Consider the following 24695-nt stretch of genomic DNA (forward strand, 5'->3'; position numbering starts at 1 on the left):
ACTATGCACCAGCATCATTACGCACATCGAGAAACACTGTGTCTGTGCCCTGAGTAACTCACCACAGAGGCAAAATCAGGCCTTTGCTGATTGCCAAATGCCGGGAAACTTTAATGAATCAGGTTTTTTATACAGAATAAATGACACCAAATCTATCACACCGTGAGAGAGAGCTTAGCTTTCATTTGTATAGCAATTAAAGCAAACATGCAAATAATATGATAATAATTGTCTGCAGTTTTTATGTGAGGGTTGAATTATTTCTGGTAGCTTCAGTGCAAGTTTTTCAATTGATTGGTGATTTCGGACCCTTCTGTTCAGAGCTGTCCAGCCTGACCTAATCTTCAAAAGGCTTCAAAGGTCAGCACTTTCTGAAATTGAAGCTTCACTGAAGTTATCCTCTTGTGCATACAGAAAATCACTACTTGCTTTTTCAAACCCCAGCTGTCCCTGCTCAGTCTCATGACCATATATGAGCAAGAATCAAGGAAATAGAAGATCTGTGGGCCACAAAAATGCTAGCAGGGTGTGACTGGTTTGCTACAGGAACAATACTAGGGTGTACAACTCAATATACAGAAGAAAAATTACACTAACCAAGACAATCCAAACAAATGTCACATCCCTGACAAGTGCTGGCACTTGAATTTTAACTTACGTCACTGGAACTTGCTGCCACGTAAACTCCAAGTGTTGGAGCCTGAACATTAGTCAGAGCAAAGGTCCATCCAGAGCCCAGCGTCTTGTGGCTTGCATGGGGAAGGAGAGGATGTAACTCTTGGCCAAACCCCCAAGCTTCTGGAAAACCAGGAGTTTAGTAACAGCTTGAGGCAGGAGGTTGCGTCTGGACCCTTGGTCTCTTCAGTTGACACCTCCTCACAATTTGTCAAAGCCCTTTCTGAATCCACCTTTGCTTTTGCAACAGCCTGTGACAAGAAGGTCAGTGACTTCAGTTATATTCTGGGTAAAAACTACTCTAATCAGATTGTTTCATTGCGCCACCAGTTTTTGTTTTGTGTAAAACAAGATCATCACACTCAGCTGAGCAAACCCTAACCCCAGAGAGGGATCTCCTCTGAAGCTCATTCTCCCATAGCCATTACCAGCCCTCGGACCTTTTCCAGTTCTGCTTGGTGCTAATGAGACAGTGTGCCCAGATCTGCAGGAAGTGTTTAGGCTGAGACCAAAATGTGGCTTTATGCAATAGTGAAGCGAAGTTTATTTTACCTTGCCTGGAGGTGTTCAGATGCACCTGCAGACCCCTTCATATCAAGCACTTGAGACCACAGATGAGTCTACAGATGTGAAAGCTACAGATTTATGTGGACTTTCAGAAATTATGACTCCAGGTCTCCATCGCACCTCAAAGTATAGTGCCAGGGACCAAGAGGGACACAATCCTAACATTTAAAAAGCACACTCAGCATGTCAGAGCCCATGTGCTTCCTTCCCACTGCTGGCTGTTATCTCAGTTCAGCACATCCAGTGCTGCACCTTGGGGAAAACAAGCTTGAATTATCTGTTGGTGGAGGGGCTGTCATGCACCGATGTGGCCAGAGCACATGAATGAAACCTTGGGTCCAGCAAAAACAGGCCAACAGATGATGTGTGCTTCCCTTCTGGAGCTTGAACCAAGGTCGCCTTCTGGCTTAGTTTTGAGGTTTTACAATATGACTGATCAAGTGCTTAACTCAAAGCTCCCTCCCCATGCTCTGCCTGGCTTCGGTACAAGCTAAAGCCAGAACGTGCAGTTTTAATTTATACCACTAGAATAACATGCTCAGTTGTTCCACCAGAGAAACACACGTCTCAGAATTGTCTTTTGCCAAAGTCTCCCTTTTTTTTGCAACAAGCCTGCTGGCTGATCCATCAGCCCAGAGTCCCCTTTGTCATGTGCAGCAGACCCCCAGCTCCCCTCTGGCACTGCAGCTCCAGCAGAAAAGGCCAGGGAGGGTCACCCAGGCACAGCAACAACACAGCTGCCCCCTCCTATTATCCCACCAGACACACATCCTCCCTCTACCAGGGCCGAGGGAGGAAAGGGGGAGATTCCTGCAACTCCAAAGGCTACTCGTAGGCAGTTTTCTCTTTCAGGATGCCTGGGGCTGCTAAAAAAAACTAACCATATGAGAAATGAGTCGTCAGAGCCATTTTCCACCAGACTGGGTCGGCAAGAAGCATGTACACACTAGTGCCAGCAACTTAGCCACAGCTTCAGGTCCCTGTACCCCCAGAGCTGGGGCAGGCACTGCTGATGATCCCATGGGGAAAAGACTACAGCAAGCTCTCCGCCAAGGGCTGATGTGAGCACAGCAAACTCTGTGTGTACACAGCCCCAACTCCGCAAGCACAAAAAGCACAGGTAGAATAATAAAATTGTTTAAGGGTGTAAGTAACCACATGAATATGCAGGAAGCCTATAAATTCTTTCCAGGCTGCTTTGGTGCACGCACGCTTGCAGATTTCTCACACAGGAAAGGTGAAGCAGAGAATAGATTGCTTTATAAGTTGCAGATAAGGACTTGACTGGGAAGTTTATTGATGGAAATGTGATAGGCAAGAATGAATGGCAGCACTGAAAAGATGGTCCCGCTTCCAAAGAGTGAACAGAAAAGAGTGTTTAGCTGCCTTTGTGATCCTGTGGCTTTCATTTCTTGCTGCAGTTAGAGATCACCTGGTGTCTCTCTCAGCTACGCAGAAATTGAGACTAATACAATAAGAGGCCCTTTCCCATGTGCAGTTTTCAAGTTGTGTTGCTTAGGTGATAGCTAACACTTCCAAAGGCTTGTAAATCAAGGAAGTCAGGTAATACCATGCATTCCTTTTCAGCTAGGACTTGGATCTCAATCTGCAGGGTAATTGGGCGGTTAACTTCTGGTAAGGCATTCAACTTTCACCAATGTTTGTGAAAATCAAAGTGGGGTTAGATAGGAAAAAAATATCAAGAATCTTTCTGTAGCAGGATTTTAGGAGTCTAAGTCCCAATGCTCTTCAGCTTGAAAAGGGCTCTGAAGAGCCAAAACTGATTGCCAAAAATGGAGCCACAAACCACCACCATGGGCTCTGAAGACTCACCTTCCCATTTCTAGCACGGCAGCCAGGACTTTCTAACAGCCCCTCAGGACCCACATCGCAGTACCTTGAAGCTCTACGATGGCACTTCAAGCAGGACTGTGGGGCCACAGGACATCTTGTCTCTTGGTTGGTTCAGCAGTACTGGGACCTGCAGCTGTATGCTTCATTATCCTCCCCCTGCATCCAAATGCTTGTTAATGACACAAGTAAGAATCAAGCAGAACTGAACTACCCCTGGTGTTTAAACACCTTTGTTTTACACTATTTATCCATGCAGAAAAGTGTTTGAGGAGTGGGTTTCTCTTTTCCCGAGATATCTTAAGATGTTTTTTTCCACAGGAGTTCAGGTTCTCTCTAAGACCACTTAGAAGATGACCTTTCAGCACAAAAGTGTGTGTAGGAACACACGGGCAATCTTTATCTTGGCATGATGGTGAGGTTAGAGAAGGTCGCTCCCAAACCAGGTCACTGCTGCTGCACACCTGCTACCCAGCTGGAGCTGCTCTCGCTGGACACAGCGCAGCTCCGCGGTGCAGAAGGGGCCATCCCATGCACAGGGGACCACTGTGGATGATTTACAAAACCCCAGACTGCTTCTACCTCCCATTTCCCATCCACTCAGCTCCTCAATGCCTGCTTAATTCAACTAACCACTCTGAAATTTAGGCTTGGAGTTTAGCTGGATGGGAACTTGCACCATAGATGTCAATAACACAAAGGACAGATTTTAGTGTTTAGCATTTCTGGTTCAGCTTGGAAGTCCATGGAAATGCTAGAGCATTTCATTACTCCTATAAATCCCAGTGGGCAGAGAGGGCTGCAGCTGTATGAAATACTGACACCACTCTGAAATTATATATCCCTGCAGTACCGCCCCTGCTCTGCAAACTGGAGTATCAGCCCCACAGCTGAATCTTTCTAAAATGGTCATGGGATGATTCATGCGAGTTTTTTCTTCAGGAAAATAACAGATGGGGTGGGTAAATGCAGTAAAGGCCAAAAAAACCACAGCAGACACGTTTTCTATAAAGCCTTGCAAATACAGCCTAGCCCTAATAGATTGTGGCAATGCACCTGCCAATATAACACTCTTACACCATCTCTTGGGGCCTAATATAGATCATGGCTTAAAGTGTTATGTGCACTGAATGAGGTCATATGCTCTTGGGGTTCTGGTGATACTGATGACTTGAGAAAACAGAATTCATATCTCTAGATGACCCTGCAGAAAGTCATTTAGACTCATTCAGGGAGCAGCAATTCCCTGACTCACAAAGGTGCTGTAGGCTGAGCAGTTATTGTATGGTCCAGCCACCTTGGCTCCACTTCTACAGCGTAGCTGCATCTCAGACCACAAACAGGTTACATGAAGCACAGTGTGTCCCTGTGCTACCAGTACCCCTCAGGCACTTGTGCCTCTGTTGCAGAGATACTTGCTGTGCTCACTGTGTTGAAGCTTTCAGGAAGGAGCCAAGGCAGTTTTGTTTACATGATGCTATGGGATATACAGCAGCCGATGTAAGTCCTTCTCCTGACTTATCCCAGAAGTTGGAACACACTTGGGCAGCACAAAGAGACACTCTGGACCCAGGCTTCTGTCCCTGCTGTGTACAGCTCCTGCATACCAGTTCTGACCTGTACTTAAAATAGCAACTAGATATGGTCTCTGGTGTTAACAGTCATAAAAGCACTTGAGGTTAAACAGACATCACAGGGTTTTTTCCTACTTAAAGGCATCTTATTTTATCAGCAATCTGCATACTTGACTTGCTTCTATCAGAGACACTAAAAAAACCCAGATCCCAACATCTGGAAACACCACTATCAAGAGCAGTAAAATAAGTTTAAAGTACAGGGTAAGAACAAGGCACTATTGGCAATGCAAGAGGTGTACTGGCACTGCGTACTTACCTGATGTGAAACATAGCACTGTGCAACCCTCTGCAAACTCAACCGAGCGGTGAAGGCTGGCCTTAGACCGTAGGTAGATGAGCCAGCCCCAAGGACAGGCTGCCCAGGCTTTACCACCTTCATTAATATTTCTGATGTGGTGGCTTGGAGGAGAGAAAGTGGAACCTTTGTTTTCTATCCTGCTGGTCTTTCTGCCCCAGAAGGCGGGCCAAGAATGGGTCCTTCCTGCTGGGGCTGCTCAGTGAACCACCAGCAGGACTCTGCTCTGGGCCATGCCTCTGATCTCCAGGGCAGCCCACAAAGCCCTGAGCAGATCCAGCCTGGTGCGAGACGTGATGGACCAAGTTCCTATTCAGGGGCAGCCCAAATGTTCCCAGCCAGCCTGGATTCACCCTTAACAAATCTGTTCTTCCCAGCTGGTCGAATCTGCAAAGCAGAGCTCTGCAAGAGGTTTGCGGAGATCCTTAAAGACTGGGTTTGATGCAACTTTTATATCACTTGTAATCTCAGAATCACAGAATGGTCAGGGCTGGAAGGGACCTCTTGAGATCATCCAGTCCAACCCCTTGCCAAAGCAGGTTCACCTCAAGCAGGTAATCACAACCATCCATGCAGCAGATCACTGATGTAGTCACTGTTTGGTTTCCAACACCACTGTCAAGTTACTGTCTACTGTTTTATTGAATTAATTGCATTTACCTGCTTTTGAGATGCACCTGGGGACTGGTAGAATAAGTCCTTTATGCATAACAAATACTATGCATAATTTAAGTAGAAACCATTCAAATAAAACTTGGTGTTATTGCAAAAAAAAGCAACCCAAAAAGAGAGAAATTCTGAAAATGCCATCAACTGGAATTTACCTCTTAAGTAGATTTTCACCAAATTCAGAGGATCAATTCCATATTACTTTCTAAGGCCAGTTATAACTTCCCCACAAGTCCTGGTGTGTGATTCCAGATGGAAACAAAATTGAGGACTCCACTGAGTGTCCGACTGTGCTTTTCGATGCCACAAAAAATCTAGAGAAAAGCCAAAGTGGATGGATTCCAAAATATTTTGAACAGGCAAACTCTTCCAATCCAGACAGCTGAGAAAGTCATTGATACATGAATAGAGCATGAATGACAACCTCAAAAACTGTTATCAACACACCTGGGAGTCTGTGACAACTTAATTAAGAGGGTAATAATTGCTTTACAAGAAAAAAAGGCAAGAAAGTGTTATGAAATTTGTAACTTTACAGACTAATTTTTGGGTAGGTAATTTAAAAGACCTGTTCAATCCTCTTGTAATTAGCTATAGCTGGGATAAATAGACAGCCATGGAGCAGAGTGTCTTCATGGCATCAGACATCAACATCTGCCCTGTAGGTGTCTCACCAACCAGGACACTCTCAGGTGCCCAGTAAGGAAGAGATAAAGGGCGGTGACATGATGTGCTTTCATCTCCATTGATCATAAAGGGACTTCCCATGGCTGGGAGCTAGAGCTACCACAAGTGTGAGCACCTTCAGATTATGGCAGGAGAAAGGTAGGTGGGAGGTAAGTGGATTCAAACACATTGCAACTGCAACCTTTGGAATACTGTTTTCATGTATTAAATTGCTTCAATATTACCTGAAGAAAGCAAGGAAGAGAAACTTGCCTTGTGGTCAACAGGATTTGCTGATTTGAGCCATTCCTTCATTTAAAAGTAGCCTCTCCATCCTGTAGGAGTATCTTGTATCTTTTTCATCTAAACTTTGACAGAAGTCTTCCCATTGGAAGGGGTGCTTCGCATCTCCAGTTGTGTCTGCTGGCCAGGGTCTTTGTGTGGACTGTGCAGCACTGGCAGATTTCTCCCAGGTGGAGGAATAACTTCGGGATATCCTGGGACTCCTGTAACGATCTTTCATCCAGGGAGGCAATCAAACTAATCAAACTAACTCAACACCCTGACAATTCAAAGGGATATAAATGAATGTGGAATCAAGTAGGGAAAAGACCTCAAGATCTCAAAGACGGATGTTCTGAGCAATGCCGAGGCGCACACATTCTCATTGCTGGGCGTCCTCTGCACAACCATACCTGGGTTCAGGTTGGAAAACTTGCTGTGGAATGCAAAACCTTACCTGCATGTAAGCAGCTGGTTGTGCTTGGAGAACATCACCCCTTCCTTGCTTCTCCCTTCCAGTGGGAAGACATAGGACTCCCTTTTTTCCCCCAAGAGCCCTGCCACAATGGAAAGCACAGACACTGACTGCTCAGGTGTTTCTGTCAGGCACTGGTTGATGAATAGCAAATCCCTTCCCCACGTCTGCCATTCACACAGCTAGCTGAGAGCTCCTGAGAGTGCCAGATTAGAGATGTAAGGAAAAAGCAGTGGGAAGGAGAGTTTCCGGGACTGTCCACATGTTGTTGGCATACCCCATTTATAACTGGCATTGATCCACAGCTAACAGGAGAGAACTACGGCACAAAAGCCTAAACAAGAGGCAGCCACCCCTGAAAGTGTTTGGATTCATTTTTAAACTGAGATTATTTTTTTATTATTATTCTGGTAGATCCAAACCAGAGTGAAGGATTTTGTTTCAATTTTACAATCAAAGCTGGAATATAATTTTTTTTTTATTTCATTATATTTTGCAGAAACTGCATTTTCCATCAAAGAAATTTTCAATTGAACATTTCTGGTTGGTTTTAAAATTGTTTTTAATGTCCCCTGTCTGTATCAGGATTGGTTTCTGGATATACTGTGTTTATTTTACTCTCTCCCTTAGAAGATATAAAATCTGCAGTCTGAAACTTCAGTAGTATTTTTGTTGAATGCTGGGACTATAGCGTTCAATAAATGCTATTAAAAAAACCCTCCCTTATAGCTGCCAAAGACTAAATGGTTTAAACAAACTTTGCAAGTTCCCAGTGAATGTATCTCCAGGAGTGGATTGAGATGTCAGGAGAGAAAAAGCTACTTGCTTTTGTAATTCAAGTATTATTTTCTACTCATATAAACTTAACGTAGCCCAGACAAACTAACAAAGCATTTAAACCATGCAACAGTTTAAATATTCCATTTCATAATCTAGTTGGTGTTACCTGCAACGTCTGGAAATGCAGTATTATATCTGGAAAGCGAACGTGGAATACCAAATCACCATGCCCTTCTTTTGCTCTTTTGAGGCAGTTAGGGAGGTTCAAAAAAGATCACACTCTGTAAAAACACATATTTTTTGTTCTGGTGTTTCTTATACCATTCCACATGGTTTCAAATATGAAAACATAATAAATGCATATGTAATGTCTTAGATTTGACTCTTCTAGTTGTAAAGTTGGATTATGTTGTTGGATTAAAACTTGAATATTTTCAGACAAGCCTAAGAATAACTCACCAGGCATATTTGTAGGCCAGATCTGTGTTTTCACATGATGGGACACTGATTAGACCTTGTCTTCTCACACGACCAAAACTTGAGCAAGGTCTTTCTGTCACACTGAGGTCACCAAGCGAATCGATCTCAAAGGAGGAATTACTGTGGAGGAATTTGGTACCAGCCTTGGACACTGAGGTGATACATGCTAAAAATAAAAAAAAATATTTTAAAAATAAAAAATAAAAAAATCATAAATAAATAAATAAATTTGAAGAATTTTTACCCCCAATCATTTCAGCAATCCTGTTACAGGATACACCACCAGCTGTCTTGGCACGAATGAAAGGTCAGGAAAAAGCGTTTGGAGGGGGGAAGGTATTTCTTAAACCAACTTTGCCACCAAAGCCAGCACGCTGTGGACCAACCCCCGTCTTTACTCTCCAGGTGGTTTACAAGCACACCTTGAGCTGACCTCAGGTACCGGCTTCCAGACACTCCTGCGGAGAGCAATTCATTAGTGACCCACCGTGCAGCTGGCAGGCAGCACAGCGGGATGTGAGCTTGATAAAGACACTGGCACACCAGGTAGATTTAGATCAGTGTTAGCGTGATAAGGCACCAACCACCACTTGCTCCCCCCAGCCACCACTGTCCCATCAAAACACGTCCCTGCTGGCACCAGGCTTCCTCACGTTCCTGTGGCTGCTGCTGCACCCAGAGTCACAGCATTACCACAAGATCGAGTCCAGCATGGTAGAAGATCACTTGTTTTCCCCACTGCCCAGTCAAGATGTTTGGGACTTTCCAAGGGACCGCATGCCATCTCGGCATGTTTACCTTTCCCCATTGCGGTTTGCATACCTTGCTGGTATCACCCCGCAGTAAATGAGGAAAACAGCTGTTCACTACACCACTCCCTGCATGCTTTTTTGTTTGACACTTTTACACCGCTAACAAGTTCGAACAGCATCCTGCAGCAGGTCTTGTGGGTGTATGATCCCACCAGGCTTGCTGCTCAGTGTGTCCATGCTGCCCATGTGCTGCTGGAGGTTTCTCTCGGAGGCCTTGGGGACTCATCACACCTCTCTGCCACGTACATTTGCTGTGCTTTGCTGCACAGGACGGGCAAGCCCAAACCCCTGCTGCTCCAAATCCAGGTTCAGCCTCAGATTGAGAGTTCTTCACCTGAAATCTCCTGGATGCCAGACCCTTGCTGGCCTGAGTCTCCTTGAACAGCACTTCCAGCAGTACCACCACATCTACAGATTGGTCAGAGTGAATTTAAATTATCTTTTTTTTTTTTTTTTTTTTTTATATATAAACAAGAAGCAGTGAAATGACTGACTGCAACAACCTCAGCCAGCTCACGCTCCACACAGACAGTCTGCTGTCACGTACCAGGCCCTTGCACAGAGAGGCAAGCGGGAGCAGGGCCAAGCAAGTTACCTCGGCTGCGTCCCAAGCGAGAAGGCATTTGGGGTCTGCAGCAAGAGCCCCTAGTAGTAGGGGGACGCAGTGAAGCGATTCCCCAGTGCAAGGCTCTAATCTCACAAGCAGAGCGTTGAACACACAGCATAAATCAGATTTCTGAGTGCTTCTCATCCTTTACTTTTCTCAAATCCTGCCGGAGTGGTACATAAAGCTCAAGTTACAGAGAACTAGAGCTGCTGATCCACAGCAGAAATGAGCAACGACAAGAGACTGAGCCCACTCACCCACAGCCGCCCCCCCCACCCCCCCCACCCCGTGACCGCTTGCTGTGACCCTCTGCAGAGGGCCAGGACTGGGGAAACCACAGATTTGGCGGGGGGGTGGAAAGTCCAACCCAGCTGATGTCTCGCTGTAGCGTGAAGGTGGAAGAAAGCTTTTCTCCTCCTTGTGCCATGCCTCAGCACCTCAGAAATTCGGTGTGGCTGCAGGGGGCTGTGCAGAGACTCACAGGCGAAGCTGCTACTGGAGCAAAGTCACAGCATTTTACCCTGGTGATGAACTTTTTCTCTCATTTCCATTTTCATTGAAATATCAATTTGCATTTATTAAAAAACCCTTACCCTCCTCTCCAGAAAAAAAACAACCACCCTGATCTAAAGAAAGATTGGTTTACATAAAATCCTATTAGTTTAGCTGATTGCTTCCAAAACATTTCTGAGAAAGCCTTCCATTACCATACAAATGGTGCTGGGCCTTTTTGCAGGCTAACTGCTAGATAGTGTAATGATTTGGGCAAATATTCATCAAGACAGCTGCTGCTGCGAGCGCGGTTACGCGCCTGCTGCACACCATCGAAGAAAAGAGCAAGAAATAGTCCATCTCCTCCGTGAAGGCAAGAGCTAAACCAGCCCCTCTCCCCTCAGCCCCCCAAACATGTGGGGAGCCCATGGGTGGGGGAGCCTGCGAGGCTGTGAAAAAGGAGGAGGGAGGCAGAGGTGATGGGGGAATGTGGGGTGAGGAGAAGGAGGTTCACACGGCGTGAGCACATGTGGGGATCACGTGCCGGAGAGGAACAGCGAGGGACCGTGCCCGCCACCTTGGCTGAGAGCCGCATTCCTCCTCGGTGTCATCATTTTCTCCTCCTCGCTGGAATAACCACGAGATCCCACAAGCTTTTCCTGGCTGATGAAGCCAAGAGAGCTAACAACGCTCTAAGTTTATAGACCTCTATGTAAACAGCTCCTGGACGTGTCTGCACCAGGTCTATCCCTGAGGAACAGCTCGCTTGGTCGCCTCTTTGGGGCTGCAGGGTCCAGGCTGGGTGATGGGACAGCGGTCCGGAGTGAGGAGATGGCCTTGGTGGCCGGGCATTGGGGTGGGCAGGAGATTCCCTGGGTTTGTAACCGGGAAACTCACCACTGAAGGTCTTGCAAACTCTGCAAAGACTTTGCCAAGTCAGGGCTTTTGAGTCACTGGATAAATATGGTCTTGTGCAGCCGTGCGGGTGCTGCCTGCCCCTTTCCTGTAAACACAGAGTGTTTCTTAAATACTCCCTGGAGGTACTTTTGTGAATCAGACAGCCATGTGAATAAGGCAAGGATCCAGATCTAAAGCACCACCATAAATTTGGTGAAGATCCCAAATCTGGGAAAAGAGTGTGCACAGAGCTTGTATTTTTTTCACTTTAACAACAACCCTTGCAATCACCTTCAAGAGAACAAACATCTCATTAATAGCAGTCACGGGGTACAACGGGATGCTGTAACAACCGCTGCAGCTACTGTAATGCAGAAAGCCACAATCAGCCTCAACGGCCTTTAAGATGAAGAAGGGGGAGGGGGGGAGAAAAACCAGTGACAGCTAAAGATGCAGCATGAGAGAGCAGTAAAAATTCAAGCATTCAGCAGCTATTCCACATAACATTTACATGTAATTTTCTCTTCTAATAAGCCGAAATGGGGAAAAAGAAAACAAAAGAGCTATGGCACCAAGGAGATTTCATCAGCCATTGCCAAAAATAAAATAAAACATCAAATCACTGGGACCTTTCATCAGTGGGGTAAGTGAAGGGAACATGGGGGTCCTTAGACTGTGTCTTGACTTATTTCCCTGCTAGCACCTGGCAATCTCACACCACCAGCTCCAGGTGAATGAGCCGAATTATCTTATCTGGGTCTGACCAGCACCGGTAACTAGTGGATCCTCACTCCTGACCTGTTTTAGGAATGCTGCATGGAAGCCAAACACACAGAGGAATTGCAAGGTACTCTTCCATCTCAAGCATTTCAGTGACCAGTACGCACCAGTGACACAACACAGGCTAGACTGTTGATGAAAGCCACCCAACATGCAGCAGAGGTATATGTTTTCAAAGAGGCACCCAGTCAATTCAGCAGCTTTGTCCCCATTCTAGTAGAACTTTCCCAAAGGCACCTCTTTGTTTGTAATTTTCTGGAGACCTAACACATCATTTGGGGGTCAAAACTGCACCAGAGCTGAGCAGTCACCCTCCTGCTTTTTTGATGGAGGTGACAAAGCACAGAGGGACCATCCAACAGAAGGGACTCCATCACATCTCGCCTTAATCCCACGGTGCAGAGGAGGCTGGAAGGACAGATGCACTGAGGGACAGCCTTCCAAAGCGGTGTGCTCATGACCAGTGCCTGCCCTTGTGTTTATGCCGTGTGAATTAATCAGTTCAGCACAGCGCTGTCAACACCAGCAGCAACTCCATGTGCGCTCGCAGCCCTGCCTGCCATGCGGGACAGCCCAATACCTATTTGCAAGTCCATTTGCAGTTCTTCTAACAACTGACCTGAGAATGTGGGACTTGGACTAACCAGCCAGGCTGAGCTCAGGGGCAAGTCTCAGACCTGACGCTGAAGCTCAGCAGATGCAGGAGGCGCTACCAAAAAAACCAGTTCCCTGTGCCTGCCCGCTCCCAGCCTGGCTGGCTGTGCAGCCGGGGTGTGGGAACAAGGAGCAGCAGACAGGCAGCAGACAAAATAACTTTCTCCTTCCCCTTCAAACACTTCAAACCCTGTCCATGATTTTCCAGCTGCAGCCTGTCCCCGATGCCATGAGAGAAGTAGAGGGGAGCCAAAAGAAAAAATAAAAAAGCCCTTTCTGAAGGCATCAGGCCAGTTGTACACTGGGAGGGAAAACCCTTGCTGATTCGAGCCCCCTTCCCATCTGCTCTGTGGAGGTGACTGGCCGAGGCAGCGGAGCATGAGATTTGATTATAATTATTGTCTTAACTCAGAGCTGAAATAGTTCCGAGCACACGGAGCTTCTGGGAATAGGCAAGCATCCAAAATAATCTTTGGACTGCAAACTCGGTGATGAAGGGATGGCATAAACCAACAGACATCGCAAAACCCTTTCGAGCCTACTTCCCATTGAGCAGAGTTGTCCCCGTCAGGCTGCAATTTCCCCTCCCGACAGCTCCCGCTTTCCTTCTGGCCTTGGCAGACACATTGTTTTTCAACAAGGAAAAAAATGTGTATAGTGAGGAACCATAAACCAGCTCAACCCAATTAAATCAGAGTCAGTGGCTGCCGGGCCGTGCTTCTCTCCACGGCCAAATCCGATCTGGTGCCTGCCATGCAAAACTGGTGATGGTATGGACTGCAGCTACACAGTTAGGACCTAAGCCCAAATCCATAAAGGTATTTAGATGCTTAAGTGGCAGTCAGACATCTAAATACCTTTGCAGAGTGACAAGGAGTTCTTGGGGCAGGAATGAGTTTTCTTGCAGAGAAGAAACCGGCTCTGTCACCACATCTGCTCCTGAGAACTCCTACACCGCTCTTTGTGCCGAGCAGCACCTGTAGCTCAAGTTGTGGGAAGCCAGATGCATGGGGGCACACCACCTTCCCTGGCCACTCCTTTTGCTCTTAAACTCCAAAAGTTGGAAGCATTTACTGCTCCCCTGCTTGTCATTAAATAAGCCCAACTTCCTGGAGGCTGTGCAAAGCTTGTAGTAGTTAGCAGCACACGGTAAATTAGAAGTAACGGGTTTGCTGGCTGGAATGGATCGTGCTGTACATCCTAGGGAAATGCCTTTGCAGCAGTCCATGTCATGAGCGGATGCTTTTTCTCTAGTTGGCGGTTCCTGGTGGTATAGCAGAACGTGGTGAGCACCGGGGGGATTTTACATGATAATTGGCCAGTGTGCACAAGGCTTAGGAGTTCGGCTGCTGGCATCAGCGAGGCAGGATTTGGTCTCTCCCCTGAGCCTGGCTAATACCCAGATACTGCAAAGGAATCTACCCAGCTTATGCTATTCCAGGTGGGCAAAGCACTGTGTAGGGTAGGAGCTCACATAAAGTCAATCCAGGGGAATTAGTATTTCTTCTGTTTATCCTGCCTAATTCTAACTCCTCTAGGAGTTATTTCACCATAGCATGTGTACAACGAGCTATGAAATTCCTATTGTGCTGACTTGGCTATGGGTATCCCTGCAAAGGAAATTCACTTAAAACACCCTTCAGAGTAATTCAGACTTGGAATGGACACGGATAATCTGCAAGCAGGTTGCATGGGTACTGCTCTGAGTTTTGAATGAAAGTCCCCCTCAGTGCTTTTATGTTAAAGGTTTATTTTTGTGACTCTCAACTAATGCATACCCATACTTACCTCTTCCAGCACGCTGCTTCTGAATCACATTTTTTCCGGTATTTGAAAGAGCAAATGGCAATAAGAAGTGTGAAACCTCTGTGGCCTTGCCAAGCATGAACCGGTCTCCCTGCTGGGAAAGGTTCTAGGAAAGCACATTTTGGACAATAGAAGCAGGCGCTGCCAATATTCAGCTCTAATCTTTTTGTCAAGTGCAACATGTTTTTGTTAATTTTCCTGCTGCATCAGACCTGTGAGCCTTGCCTGCTGTGCTTGGGCTCCTCTCGCAGCAGTCCCACGCCATGCTGATCTGCTCAACCTCTGGTTTGTTGCACACTTCCATTACTCTGAGCAGTCAGAGAAAGCCCTGCCCATTGATTATAAATGTTGAACATCTTAAAGGTATTTTATATCTGATTAAGCACTCTGTAAGTCTGTTCATGCAAGTATCAGGCTGGATTTCCTCATTCTGTAGGCATAATAAAATATTTTTTGCTCAGTTCAATAAAACCATTTGTATTCATCTTTACTGATTCCACTATTGTTTTCCCTTGCTCAGCAAGATGTATATTACAGTCTGTTTAATTGTGTGTTTGATCTTTACTACTTAACCAGATCTATTTATCATTACAATGCATCAGTACATTATAAAGCTTTCAGGCACATTTATCAACATAACAAAGCTCCCACTACAGAAGAGTCCTCCAGGGAAATAAAGCAACAACAAATACTTTAATGCAATTCACTTAACAGCACAAATATTTGTAATTACAAAAATCTTTAAGCGTTCTTCTTCCATAAATGGCATGTTTTACTTAAAATTGCTTTCATAATGTGATAGTGCCTCCTATTTATGCAGCTGATGGTTTCCTCAAATTAAAGAAAGCAAGACCAAGTTAATCACTTTCTTGTATCTTCCCTTTTGCTAATGTGGAGAGAGAACTCAAGTTCACTGATATGCTATTGAAAATTTGGTTACACCTAATAAAGTGAGAACATTTAAAAAACACTAGCGCATGATTAATAACTGCTATAAATACATTACAGCATGAATGCAATGTTACAGATAGCTGCAAGCCATGTGTGAACTAAGTCTACAACAATCAATTAACCATTAATTGTAATGTCTGTTAATCATTGATTAACCCTTTACAAATAACAAAGACATTACCTTTGCTGTAAACTGGGACCACCAGGTTATATTCCACAGCTATTCATGTCTCTCATGTCTGTCAAAGACAAATAAGTGTTGTCTATCTGTTGTAATTCCAGCACCATTTTTATATATTTAACATGCTTGGAAAATATGTTGTCTCTTCATTAACAGGTGGGGTTTTTTGCTTTTGCCTCGTAGCAAATTATTGCAAACAGGAAGTCAGCTTTTGCAGCTGAGAACTGTCCTGTCACAAGAAAGACCTGGGGATATTTGTTTTTTCTTACCATGCAGTGAGTCATACTCAGACTATCTATGGAAACTGCCTGACCCAGGCATTGCAGCTGCAGCTCCCTGCTATGGCATGTGGAAGCAGGACCCAGTAGCCCTGGGCCTGACCTGAGCAGGCACCCAAGGGACCATGGCGGGCAGCCTAAACCAAGCTCTGGGCACCCTGTGCTTTTCGTCCAGAATTCATAGTGCCCAGCAGCACTTTTCAGACCCATGGCTACCCTTCCACCTGCAACGATGAAGTTGCCTGCCTCCAGAGAGTGGCAACAGGAGACTCACCTTCACCAGATCCACCGCACAGTAAAAAAAGCCAGAACTCCTCAAAGCCACAAGAACTAAATGAAATTATGAATACAAATATTAGACCAGGGGTCCTCAAACTACAGCCTGTGGGCCGGACACTGCCCCCCAGGGTCCTCAATCCGGCCCCCGGTATTTACAGACCCCCCCGCCCCCCCCTGCCGGGGGTTGGGGGGGAAACCAAGCAGCCGCAGATGACTGCCTCCACTGCATCTGAGCGCCGGCCCCCTCGTTAAAAAGTTTGAGGACCCCTGAGCTAGACTATCAGCACTAAGATTCTCAAGGCAAGTACTTGAAAATGCAAAATCCAGACTTCTGGTATTTTGTGAAACCTCATTGTGGCCATGTGAACATTATAATGCTTAAGTGACCAGTATCATGCTGTATTTTCCATAACATTATATACAGCCTTCCATTCAGAAGACCAATGCTCCATTACTAAACGACTGGGTCAAAAACCTGCTTTGCATCCACTGTTTCTGCTCAGATCTGATCTATTGCCATTATTATTGTGCCTAATTGTAACACTTTGACTTTAACATCCCGTCTGCCAGAGACACAGAGAAGCAGAGGAAATCTCATGTTTCTCACCATTCCAGAATAGGAGATTCCCACCACATTCCGAAACATGATATTTCGGATCATCGTTCTGGGGCAAAAGTAATTCTCTGCTCTTCCGAGTGAAACCTCTGCCGAAGGAGAGGGAAGTGAACATGCCGCCGAAGGTTGTGGGAGGACCTAGGTGAGTGGTGGAGGACTTTCGTGTCCCAGCATCTATGAAAAAGAGGTACCACTACCCAAAAAAGACAGGCTCGGCAGGGCAGTGCGGTGTGTGGCTGCAAGCGGTGCTGTGGGGGAAAGGGACCAGGGCAGGAGAGGCTCGGATGTGTGAAAGCTGTCTGAAAGGAGCCAGCCAACAGCGCTGCCGTCACCGTACAGAAGGAACTGGAAACTTCCCTGTGAGGGCCCCTGAACACTATTGAGAAAACAACAAAAAAAACAGACCCGTGATGGAAATCTGTAACTTGAGACATCTCCAGTAGGCAAAAGAACAAGGACAGATTCCGCAGGGGACAAAATCTCAGGGGGTCAGAATAACCAGCAGTGTAACCTATGCCCAGCCTTTAGAAAATGCCTAGGGTCCCCTCCGCTTTTTAACGAGCCTTCATATTTGTGCCTGTAAAATACATTGGGCAGGAACTATCTTCAAATATTCATTTACATGTTTATAAACACAAGAAAGCATTTACAGAGCCTCTGCCCTGAACAGGTCCCAGGTCTTTGAGCTGCCTGTAATTGAAGAAAGGAAGCGACACTTGAACTGTGATTAACAGGTGAGCCAGGACTGATGCAGCTTCATTAAGTCTCCCCAGGCTGTTGTATACGTTAATCCTCTTCAAACTCCGGGATAAGATGGCAAACCCTGCCGCTGAAATGCTCTGGGCAGGCTCAAACTCGGAACGACCTATACGTACTTAAGAATGGGACCACTTACGGACTGTTAAAGTGAAGGTTCTCCATGTGCAGTATCTAAATATGCCATAACAACTTATGGATATAGATACAGATATATATCTATCTCATACGGTTTAATTCAGGCGCGGGGAAAGCAGCGGCCGCCGCCGTCGCGGGGCTCCCCGCCCGGCCGGGATGCGCAGAGGGTGTTTTGCCACCTAGTGGCTACTGCGGGGGGATCCTCGGTAGCCGTGTGCCCGGGGCATCCACAGTGCCGGTCGGCTCTCCAGGTCTTGGAGGAAAAATAGCAGGAGATAGTAGCAATAATAATAATAATTAAAAAAACCCCAAGCAACCACACACACCCCCCAAAATAAAACCAACACCCCCCACACACACACACACAACCCTAAACAACAAAACCACAAAACCCCATAAAAAAATATATACACATATATATAGGATATATAACAATCACAAACCAGATCACCTCCAGTTCTTAAATTTCGCAGAGAAATCAGTAGAAAAGCTCATGTATTCCAGCCTGGGTGCTCCAGAGCCAGGATACGGCCCTGGCTTAAAGCAGCGAGCAGCAAGGGGTTTCTAAGAAGGGAACTGGAGAAAACAACAGCTCAGCATCAGACTCTGTTCCTATTGTAAAATGCAGAAGTGCGCTTCGATCATCCGTCTCCCTGCAGCCAAAGGTTTGGCTTGGTACCACAGCAGCTGCCACTCGGCACCTCCACAGACTCAGGCTTGTCAGATGGGAAAGCACATTATGACATTACACTCTTCCATCACATCTTCACACATTTAACTTACCACGAGGATCAGACTGTGATTTCCATCCCCTGACATGTTCAACCAGGCAAAGGCCAACTTCCCCCCTCGCCGCCCCCCGGAGTGAGCAGACACTGCATTTCTGAAAGTTCAGACCCCTGGAATGGGCATACAAAAAAAAAAAAAATAATTAAAAAATTAACATACCACAAAAAACAAAACATTGCCCTCACTCCCCAGGAATCTACCTCTCCAAAGGGATTACAGGGGCTGATGGAGCTGAGCCTATAAACAGATGCTCTGTTTAAGAGTGCTTCCAACATTTGGAGTTTTAAACCTCACAATAATAGATATTGGGAGGGAATTATCAGATGTGGATTATCAAAGTAGTTTTTCAAAAACGGCACCACAGGCTGGAAAAGTTTCACCCTTCTCTGTCTTCTGGGGATGGATTTCCAGTGGGCTGTGCGTACCTGGGGAGAGAGGGGATAAGAGGCAGTACAGAGGGGTACCTCTGCCGGGTGGCATTTCATTTCTATAGGGTGCATTTCCTAAGTAAAGAAGCCACTTTGAAACTAGAAAATTAGATTTATTGCCATGAGATGGTTACACCAGACACACTTGTACCTGCAGAGACTGTCCCTGGTTTATTTCACTGTAACCTCAGGCACCTAATTAAACTATATACATGAGGAGCTATTCCTTTTAAGCTTTCACTTAGGTCATCCAAGACAAGCAGAAGAGAGAGCTCAGGCACATGGAGCTAGATTTAAGAACAGCCATCATCTCACAGCTAGCCAACAACCTTTCCAAAGGAAAACCAGTGGTGTCTGCTCAGATCTGAACACACAGCTGCCTTTCACAAATACATCACCAACTACGGGGAGTCACTGGCAGCTCCACTGACAATTAATTGCAGACAAAAACTAAAATGCCTTGAGGATCACAGCAACATCAGAAACCTTATCCTGCTTCCAGCAATGCTGGACATCACACATGAAGAGAGTTCTCCAAATAGTGAGGTTTGTGTCCCAGAGCCTGTGTCGTTGGGAAACACAGGCACTGGAATGACACATTTTGCTCTGGGATGCATACAAAAATTCAAGTGGCATGTGTGCCACAGTCCAAGGGGCCACAATTCAATATTGCTCTTTCAACAGACTTCAGACTTCCATTCTTCTGTAAAATGGGATCAGATCTCAGACACTAGTTGCATGATGTACAACCCTGCCTTTATCCTTTGAATTTACAGAGGCTGAAAACCTCTAAAAATGAGCTTTGTGTCACGGTGGAGATTCACCATCTCTTACCTTCTTGCAACACGACGGCTGCATCCTGTGGTTAAAATGGCTGGTCTGCAGGAGGAAAAGAAAAAAAAAAAAAAAAAAAAAAAAAAGACAGCTGTTCAGAATGAATTCTTGAAAACCTCCAGTTTTAGCAGTCCATTTCAAAAGACAGGCTTTCCACGTCATGCTTGGAATGGAAAGCGATGGCCTTGAAGCCAATTACAAATGGCTATAACTTAAGAGATAAAAATAAATCTACCACCGTAACTTCATAATATGATAAACACAATTCACATACATCAGGCCTTTAAAAAAAAATAACGGGCAAGCAAACAGCAACATGACTGAAAACCCATCGCAAAAAGAAGCTGGAAGTGCCCATACTCAATTTTAATGTGAAAATTACTGATGCTGATAACATTAAATATGTTACTGGGAAACACCAAAAGCAGATTCTCTTTCCGTTGCGGTTTAAGAGTAGTAAAATACAGCGCAGACTTAACTTTACACAAGGGCTTAACCGAAATCCTACTAAACAGCAACGGAGACTTAAATGGGATTTCCTCTGATGCTTTTAGGTGTGCTGGAGAGCACGTGCCACTGCTTTGCTGCCTTCCCGGGAAGGGGAAGATGCTGTGAAGCTGACAGCTGTGGTGGAGGCAACTGGCTTGAGAATTCAATCCATTGCGTTGGATGGAACATTTTGAAAATGGCTGGAGGCATTTGGAAACACAAGTCTGAGATGTCAGCTCTGCAGGAGACCTAATTTTAGCTGTCGATTTGCTGCCCTAACTCTCAGGGTTTATCCAGGGAGGACCAGTGCCTTAAGCTCTTCCCAAACTACACAAGGACTGTTTTCACAGCGCAGATGAAGAAACATTGATGCATTATTGTCTACCTCTAATACATCAAACTTGCCATGTAAAAAAGGTTCTTGTGGCAATTTAAGTTAATAATTTTGTTTGGTTATATTACTTTAAATCTTTTGCAACTCAAAACATACTCAGCTATTTAAATGCATTTTTAAAAATACTTCCTTACTTTATTTCTTGAGCAGATCATCAACGCTTCCAACCAGCAACCGCTCATCCTTTTTAGGCAGCACATGAAAGGGGGATAAATATGTAATTAAAGACTGTGCAAGTAGCAAATGTCTTCAACGGATTGGCATGCTCAGGGAATGATCCACATCGTCTTGGCAATGTCTCAAATGCCTCTAAACATCCCAAGGACATACTTTAGCCTGTTTATGGCAGCCTTGACACAGTGTCACAACACCCCCAACCACCCCCCCAAAACAAATGATGTTCCTTCAAGAAAACACTCCGCTATGGCTGAGCAGAGATGTAAAGGCAAAGAAAAGTGCTGGGACTAGTTCTGAAGAGCCATAATTGGTATTCTAGAACAGAAAGTGTAGGAAGGAAACTCCAGATGAGGAACTGCATAAAGAAAACCTGTGTGACCAAGTGATCCCAAGCCCAAAAGTGGACATAAACCACAGAATATTGGACATGTGTTTAGCAAGGTAGTGTGCATGGAGGGCAGCCAAAGAGAGAGCTGAAGTGGTCTGTGTCAAGCTGGAACTCGCAGGTTACAAGTAGAACTGACCAAAGGACATTTCTTCTAAAAAAGGGAAGAATTCTAAAAGTAATGTTCCAAGCCCTCTGAACTCTAGAAGGAAACAAAGAAGAGCAGGAGGCGGATGCTGAGGGACAAACAGCCTGATACGATGTACGAGACCCAGATAAGGTCCAGACACACCATGGGTGCAGGTGGTGGGATGAAAGCAAGCACTTGCACTATAAAAGTGAGCCCACGGCCTTGAGCATCTACTCAATGTGAAGCTTTTGCTACTAATGAGGGCTACCTAGGCAAATGGGATTTAGAAGACTGAGGATTAATCAAGTTCTTTGAGCACTTGTGACTTCGCAGGAAAACAGTTTACCAAGGAAATTAAAAAGTCAATGGAGGCAAGAAGACAACAGCTGAAAGTCTCAGAGAAGATCAGAAATCCTGTAATTTCATCTGTAGAAGACAACCGTATTGGACGGTCATTCAAAAAATTCATACAGAGCCACAAAGGAAAGGGTGTAGGGTATAATGAAAGAAACTGGAAAAGAAAACGGATGAATAACACTGTTTCATCTTCCTGGAAGATGTGTCACTGACCTCAGCGCAAAGGCAAATTGGCTAAAATGTGACATGCTCACCAAATTCAAGTCAGCCTACATGACCTCATGTTCAACATGAAACAGTAACTGGAATTTAGAGACAAAGAAAGCCAAATTAAATAAAGCAGTTTAAAAATTATAGTGACAGTTATTCCCCCATTTAAACAAACTATCAAAGGAAATAGCAAAAATACCATCACTTGACATTTTAATATAGACTAGAAATCTTTCTGAAAGATTTACTTAAGTCAAAACATGGTATCAGGATTAATGAAGAAGCACATCACATTTAACGGCTTTACTAAGCGGTCAGACAAAATGATCCAATAGAGCTCTCTGCCCTTAAAACCAAGGGCTTTATTTTTTCTTCCCGTTTCCTTTTTTTCCCCCCCGATTTACAAAAAGTAGAAAGGTTGGAGTGAGCTGAATAAAGGAAATACTAGCAGCGCTGCCTTCTCCTTCAAGCAGAACCACCAACACTATTGAAGCGCCCACTGAGACCAAACAAGAGGAGAAGAAACCCCATCGGTCCGAGGCGAGGAGTAAGCTGGTAACAGCTACACTGCAGGAGTCACGGTCATTTGGAAAAGCCCTCATCATCTGAGGTAGAAGGCTGGGCAAGCAAATAGTAAGGCATTTTCTCAAATAAACACACTGAAGGAAAAAGCCTCGAGGCTCATTACGAAGGAAGCTGAAGTGGTTTACCCTGAATGGAAAGGGCCTCTAGCTGTTGCTTTGGTAGCAACCTTGTATGACCTTTAAACAATGTTCTCACATTTTGGATTGCAAAAACAAAGAAAAAAAATAAACCCCCAACAAAACCCCAAGCACAAAACCAAAACAAAAACCCCCAGCCCAAGCTACAGGGAGGTCAGGGCTGACTCCCAGTAACTCCAACTGGAAACTGGTCCCAGGACCTCCCTGCTAACACAGATCTTTTCCTAACCCCCATTTATGCTTGCTTGTTGATACACCAGCGTTTCTTTAACACTTCTCCTCCCTCCTCAGCATTTGCTATTTATAGTAATTTCCCAAACTCAGCCTATGCTTTTAGCTGAACAAGTAAAGTTAATCTATTCATCTCACACGATAAGCCCAACACGCCTTCAGTCATTCTGAGATCCAGTCTTTGCTATCACTTCAGCTCCAGCTCACCCTGTTGAAAATGCATGACCAAAACTATGCATCGCATGCTTCGGGTCCCCGTGTAGCATCTCTGATCCATTCACATCCCTACCAAAAATACTGTGCCAGATGCATCTGCCACCACGCTGCTCCTTCCCACTGCTGCCCCACAGTAGCAATCAACCAGTCTCACCGTGGGAAAACATGGCTCCCTTCTCTGGCAAGTTTTTGTTTTGACTTGCAACTCCTTGACTTTGCATTTGCACAACTGGTATCTTTCTGCTTCTAACAGCCCATTTTTGATACCATCAGATTCTTGTGCAGGCTCCAGAGCCTCCTGCGCAGCACTGGTAATGCCTACAGCCTTTGAGCCAGCAGCAGTTTCAGGATGGCTGGCCTCCTTCTTGGCCAAGACCTGCAATTCAATTCAAAACACCAAAACACAAACCCAACACCCAAAACCAAAAACCAAAGCCTGTTTGAGGCAGGCACTTTTATTGCCTCCTTCACCTTTCAACAGTGTCTCAAGCCACCTGTGGCCCTCTGCTATCATTGCCTTCCCAAGTCCCTATTTTCCCACTAACTGCACCCTCCCTTCATCTAAACTTTATTTAGCACACCCTTTACCAAGCAGAAGAAATCTAATCATACTTCCACTACCCAACAGAAACAGTTATAAAAGATGTAAGATTAGCCTGGCATAACAGCTTTTGTTTATTACAGTACGCTTTTCCAATTACTCTTTTAATCCAAGCCTGCTTCTCCCCCTCCCCCCCCCCCCCTCAATTCAGCTTTTCAGACCATAACCCACCGTCAGTACCTATCAGTCTTGTCACTGCATGGACAAGTTTTCCCTTCTGCTCCAACAGAAGCACAAAACTGCATTACTCTCCACCGCTCAGACCAACAGATATATTTCAAGCACTAGCAGAAAAATATCGACTATGCTATCACTGCAGTGGCAATGCCTTTTGGCACCCATTAGTGCGGTATTTCAGGCTGAAATCCTGAAAAAATGTGTGCCTGAGCAAGCATGGATGACAGAATACACAGCTGAAGGACAGCAAGCTTCCAGAACAGAGCCTGAGAAATGCATGCAATAAATACTGGCGCCTTCATTTCTAGTTCATCAATTTATTGATTCACTGGAAACAGAGCTTACTTACATAAGCCACGTCAAAACTGATGCAAGAGAAGGAAAAAGGAAAGAAAAAAACACCTCTCCGTTTTCCTCAGGAAATTTGTTTGCAAATGAGACTTGTCAGTGATTCTTTACAGCCAGATGTTAAATGTTTGTTTTACATATGTTAAAGAAGCATCCTCAGCCTGACAAAGCATCATCTTAAATAATGAATTACTGATGAAATATGAAATCCTACTTCAACTGCAGGAGAACGCGTTTGGTTTCTTGCAAGTGTCCGGGCGCAAAGCTGTTAAAGTGCCTTCGCTGGGAGAACTTGCAGCATTACGGCTACATTCCGTTTTGTTTCACGGAGGGAACAGGAATAGTTTTACCAAATGAATTGTGATGGATGGCATTTTGGCTCTAAACGTTCACGGCAAAAACCTTACACCCTTCCACAGAGACAAAATTTCACTTTATATAGTGCTCCTTGGGTACAGACCCACAAGTTTCAGTCTTTCTTGATTTGCAGCCTCCTATAACTTTCCTAACAGAAGCTGAGGCTGTTTGCTAGGCTGGCAGGAATGGGGGACAGTAACTTTTCACAGAGCCCATAAAAACAGCT

The 24695-nt window shown here is 45.2% G+C and overlaps 1 long non-coding RNA gene across 4 annotated transcripts in view; it reads right to left on the bottom strand.

Annotated features, from left to right (window-relative positions):
* Nucleotides 1-17675, bottom strand: part of LOC129783852 (uncharacterized) — a 54786-nt gene extending 37111 nt beyond the window's left edge. For 2 of the 4 annotated variants that reach the window (XR_008745892.1, XR_008745891.1), the window contains exons 1-4: nucleotides 15558-16103; nucleotides 8357-8543; nucleotides 8064-8178; nucleotides 4987-7199 (exon numbers count right to left, since the gene is read on the bottom strand). This is a non-coding gene — a long non-coding RNA (uncharacterized LOC129783852). The other 2 variants (XR_008745894.1, XR_008745893.1) reach the window with 2 other exon arrangements.
* Between the last annotated feature and the right edge of the window lie 7020 nt (nucleotides 17676-24695).

Source organism: Falco peregrinus, chromosome 2 (genome assembly GCF_023634155.1).
Source record: "Falco peregrinus isolate bFalPer1 chromosome 2, bFalPer1.pri, whole genome shotgun sequence".
NCBI lineage: Eukaryota > Metazoa > Chordata > Aves > Falconiformes > Falconidae > Falco > Falco peregrinus.